At 48.6% G+C, this 4,864-nt stretch overlaps 1 pseudogene; it reads left to right on the forward strand.

The window, feature by feature from the left end:
- Positions 1-2,744: 2,744 nt before the first annotated feature.
- Positions 2,745-3,238, forward strand: LOC103077244 (barrier-to-autointegration factor pseudogene; annotated as a pseudogene).
- Positions 3,239-4,864: the final 1,626 nt, after the last annotated feature.

Here is a 4,864-nt window from a genome sequence, read left to right on the forward strand (position 1 = left end):
TTGGGGACGTAAGGTCCCTCATGCCTTGCAATGCGGCCAAAAAACCATCCTGTACCAGGAAGACTCTTTCAAGTAGGTTTAGGGTGAGACTGGGGCTGGGCATTTTTACGTGCCCCACCGGCAGTGCTGACTCACACCCTTGGCAGCCTGTTGTGCTTTGCTGGTGTCCAGCATCCCCACCCTCACCCCATGGTGGACAAAGCCCAGTCTTATAGTTACAACAGCTCTGATGTGGTGGGCACTCACTTGCCAGGCTCCTGAGTGTCAGGCTCCGTCCTGAGTGCTTCCCATGCATTCATTTACATGTCCTGACAACCCCAGGAGCGGAGCCATGCTTGTAGTTGTCCAGTGTGTGTACCATACAAAGCGTGGGGCAGCAGATCAGTGTTGGGCAGGGGCAGGGAGAAGGAGGAGTCAACTACGGGGCTGGGGGGATATGGAAGAATTTTTAAGGTGTTCAGTTTGATAGTGGGGGAGGGGGATACATGACCCTATGCATCTGCAAAACTGATAGAACCTCACCAAGAGTGAACTTTATTGGGGTTTCCCTGGTGGTGCAGTGGTTAAGAATCTGCCTGCCAATGCAGGGGACACAGGTTCGAGCCCTGGTCCGGGAACATCCCACATGCCGCGGAACAGCTAAGCCCATGCGCCACAACTACTGAGCCCACGTGCTACAACTACTGAAGCCGGCACACATAGAGCCCGTGCTCTGCAACAAAAGAAGCCCACGCACTGCAACGAATCGCTGCAACTAGAGAAAGCCCGTGCGCAGCAACAAAGACCCAATGCAGCCAAAAATAAATAAGTAAAATAAATTTATAAAAAAGGAAAAAAGAGTGAACTTTATTGTACACAAATTTTTTAAAAAATCAAGGGGGGGCTTCCCTGGTGGCGCAGTGGTTGAGAGTCCGCCTGCCGATTCAGGGGACACGGGTTCATGCCCCGGTCCGGGAAGATCCCACATGCATTAAAAAAAAAAAAACAAAACCAAGAGGGATATTGGGGGAATCCTAGGACGGAATGCAGACAGTAACAAGTGAATCTATATCACAAGTGTTCGACATAACCTCATTGAAGGGGGTGGGAGAAAACAGGAGCTGACACATGACTTTGGAAAATGGTATTTTTAATGGAAAATACAAAGCTAAAATCAAAGCACTGGGCACTTCCCTGGTGGCACAGTGGTTAAGAATCCACCTGCCAATGCAGGGGACACGGGTTTGAGCCCTGGTCCGGGAAGATCCCACATGCCGCGGAGCAGCTGGGCCCATGCACCACAACTACTGAGCCTGCACTCTAGAGCCCACGAGCCACAACTACTGAGCCCACGTGCCTCAACTAGCTGAGCCCGCATGCCACAACTACTGAAGCCTGCGCACCTAGAGCCCATGCTCTGCAATGAAGAGTAACCCCCACTCGCCACAACTAGAGAAAGTTCGCACACAGCAACAAAGACCCAATGCAGCCAAAACTAATAAATAAATAAATTAATTAATTAATTAAAGCACTCTACGTTAAAAAAACAAAACAAAACACTGGGCTGAAATCCAGGCTAAGAACCCCTGGTCAAATTTGCTTCTGGCAACAAAGGCTCCCCTGCCCTGGGATGAGACGGGTGTCTGTCAAGAGAGGCACTTCTTAATTCGAGCAAAGGGTCTGTGTAGGCTAGTCCTGGCCCTGCCTGTGACTGGGAGCTATTACCCCATTTTACAGATGAGGAGGCCAAGACAGGAGGTTAACTGGCCCAAGAACTAGTCCAATAAAGTGTCATTTCACCTCTGGAAACAACTCAAAATGTCCATCAACTGATGAATGGATAAATAAAAGTGGCACATCCTACCATGGAATATTATTCAGCCATTAAAAGGAATTACACAAGGGGCTTCCCTGGTGGCGCAGTGGTTGAGAGTCCGCCTGCCAATGAAGGAGACACGGGTTCATGCCCCGGTCCAGGAAGATTCCACATGCCTCGGAGCGGCTGGGCCCGTGAGCCATGGCCATTAAGCCTGTGCGTCCGGAGCCTGTGCTCTGCAAGGGGAGAGGCCATAGCAGTGAGAGGCCCGCGTACCGAAAAAACAAAAAACAAAAACAAAAATCCTCTCACCTTCTAGATTTTGGTGGTTCAGTCTCTCTCCTCTGCTGCAATAGTCTTGAAGAAAGTCTCCTTTGCCTGCTTAATTTTGGCCAGTGCAATTTTTGCTTTGACAATTCACACAGAGCCCAGTGACATCTTCCTGGAATTTACATTTTACATAAAGATTTGGAAAGAAAAAAAAAAAAAAAAAAAAAAAAAGGAATTACACACTGACACACGCTATCTTAATGAACCTTGAAAACAATATGTTGAGTGAAAGAAGCCAGACACAAAAGGCCACATATTGTCTGATTCCATTTATACGAAATGTCCAGAATAGGTCACTCCATAGAGACAGAAAGCAGATTAGTGATTGCCAGCAGCCGTGGGGACAGGGAATAGGGAGTGTTAGTGGGTATGGGATTTGGGGGGAGAAATGAAAATGTTCAAAATTGGCCATGGTGGTGGCTGCACAACTCTCTAAATACACTACAAACACCTGAATTAATTATACACCTAGGAGAGTTGTATAGTATGTGAATTCTATCTCACTAAAGCTGTTGTTACCTCAACAAAACAAAACAAAACACTAATGGGTTGAGGGATCGGCGGGAGAAGCCATTACGGGAACCAGAGCTACAGGATTCCCAGATTAAGCCTGATCAAGATGACAACCTCCCAAAAGCACAGAGACTTCATGGCAGAGCCCATGGGGGAAAAGCCAGCTGGAAGCCTGGCCGGGATTGGCGAAGTCCTGGGCAAGAAGCTGGAAGAAAGGGGCTTTCACAAGGCCTATGTGGTCCTTGGTCAGTTTCTGGTGCTAAAGATGAAGACCTTTTCTGGGAATAGTTGAAGGACACGTGCGGCGCCAACGCCAAGCAGTCGCGGGATTGCTTCGGGTGCCTTCGAGAGTGGTGCGACGTGTTCTTGTGATGCTGTCTGGGGAGCCCCCGGCCCCCAGCCCCAGCACTAAGTCTCCAGAGTTTGCAGCCAAGTGAGGACTCCTCCCCCGTCCTCTACAAAGGAAAAGATTGCTGTTGTCATGCGCAGCTCCCATGTACTCCAGGGTCTTTTGGGAGTTCTCTCCCCTCACCTTTCAACGTTTTTGGAATTCTTACCCTTGCATGCATCTCCCTTCGCCTTTCCCTGCCAGTTTCGTGACAGCAGTTACCAGCTTTTCTGAGTGATTCCTGGCCCTGTCCCCGCCCGCCCCCTGCTCCCACCTCAGGTCTGTTTTACGCCATTTGGTCCTCTTTCTGGCAGAACAGTCACTGTCCTTGTAAAGATTTTTTAAATCAATAAAGTCAATGGCCTTCCAAAAAAAAAAAAAAACTAAAACAGATTCCCACTCTGGCAGCCTCAGCACTGCTCCATAGGAGGTCTTAAGAGTCACACCAGGTTGCCCTCACCCAGGCAGGCTTGTCAATATTTCAAAACCCATATCCAAGAAATTCCTAAATTAATACTCTGCCTCTGAACTAATACAAATAGCCATTGTTTTGCCATTGTTTTGCCTGATCCACTCCATGCCAGCTACTTTCCTTATTTTAACTCCACTTCTTACACCAGCCGGGTAGGATGTATTCCATGCTCCCATATTTTCTGAGCGGGTTGTGTTCCTGAAGACTTGGCGACATTTAAAGCTAATCATTCAATGGCTTCCCTGGTGGCACAGTGGTTAAGAATCCACTTGCCAGTGCAGGGGACACAGGTCCGAGCCCTGGCCCCAGAAGATCCCACATGCCGCGGAGCAGCTAAGCGCATGCGCCACAATTACTGAGCCTGCGCTCTACAGCCCGCGAGCCACAACTACTGAACCTGTGTGCCACAACTACTGAAGCCCGCAAGCCTAGAGCCCGTACAACAAGAGAAGCCATTGCAGTGAGAAGCCTGCGCACCGCAACAAAGCGTAGCCCTCTCTCGCCGTAACTAGAGAAAGCCCTCACGCAGCAACGGGAGCCCAACACAGCAATCAATCAATAAATAAATTTAAATTAAAAAAAATAAAGCTAATCATTCAAGACTACCCTTGATAATGGAGGGTAGGTATTTCTGTTTACCTACTCACATGGGGTTTCCCTAGTTGTCAGTCTAGACACATATGGGTGCTTCAGGCCTCTTGGTCCTTTGTGCCTGGAGACTACTGGAGCCTTAAATTAATGTGGGGGGGGGCGTCTAAGGAATTTGTATTATTTCTCATTCAGACAAAAACTATTTTTATGGCATTGATTCAAATTTGCACTGAAAATGAAACCCTAGATGATGATCTATTTATGGAGAGGTTGGCAGCTTGTCCAAAGTCACACAGCAAATAAGTGACAGGATTCTAAGTCTGTCTACACTCTGAAGCTGGGGCTCTACTGCCCTCTAATTATCCTGGTTGCTTAAAAATCCCACCCTCTGGGGGTTCCCTGGTGGCGCAGTGGTTGAGAGTCCGCCTGCCGATGCAGGGGACACGGGTTCGTGCCCCGGTCCGGGAAGATCCCACATGCCATGCAGCGGCTGGGCCCGTGAGCCATGGCCGCTGAGCCTGAGCGTCTGGAGCCTGTGCTCCACAACGGGAGAGGCCACAACAGTGAGACGCCCGTGTATCGCAAAAAAAAAAAAAAAATCCCACCCTCTGAGTTGAAAGTGGATAGCACTGATGGGATCCAGTTGGGCAAGGAAAGGGTTGAAATAGCTACACTCAAAGGGACATGATATTCCTTTTTCAAAGTATTTGGTCTAGGGTGGAATCATTAAAGCTGTAGATTCATTAAAAACTTAAGTTTCTAAAACCTATAACAG

This window comes from Lipotes vexillifer, unplaced genomic scaffold (assembly GCF_000442215.2).
Source record: "Lipotes vexillifer unplaced genomic scaffold, Lipotes_vexillifer_v1.1 scaffold1120, whole genome shotgun sequence".
Taxonomy (NCBI): domain Eukaryota; kingdom Metazoa; phylum Chordata; class Mammalia; order Artiodactyla; family Lipotidae; genus Lipotes; species Lipotes vexillifer.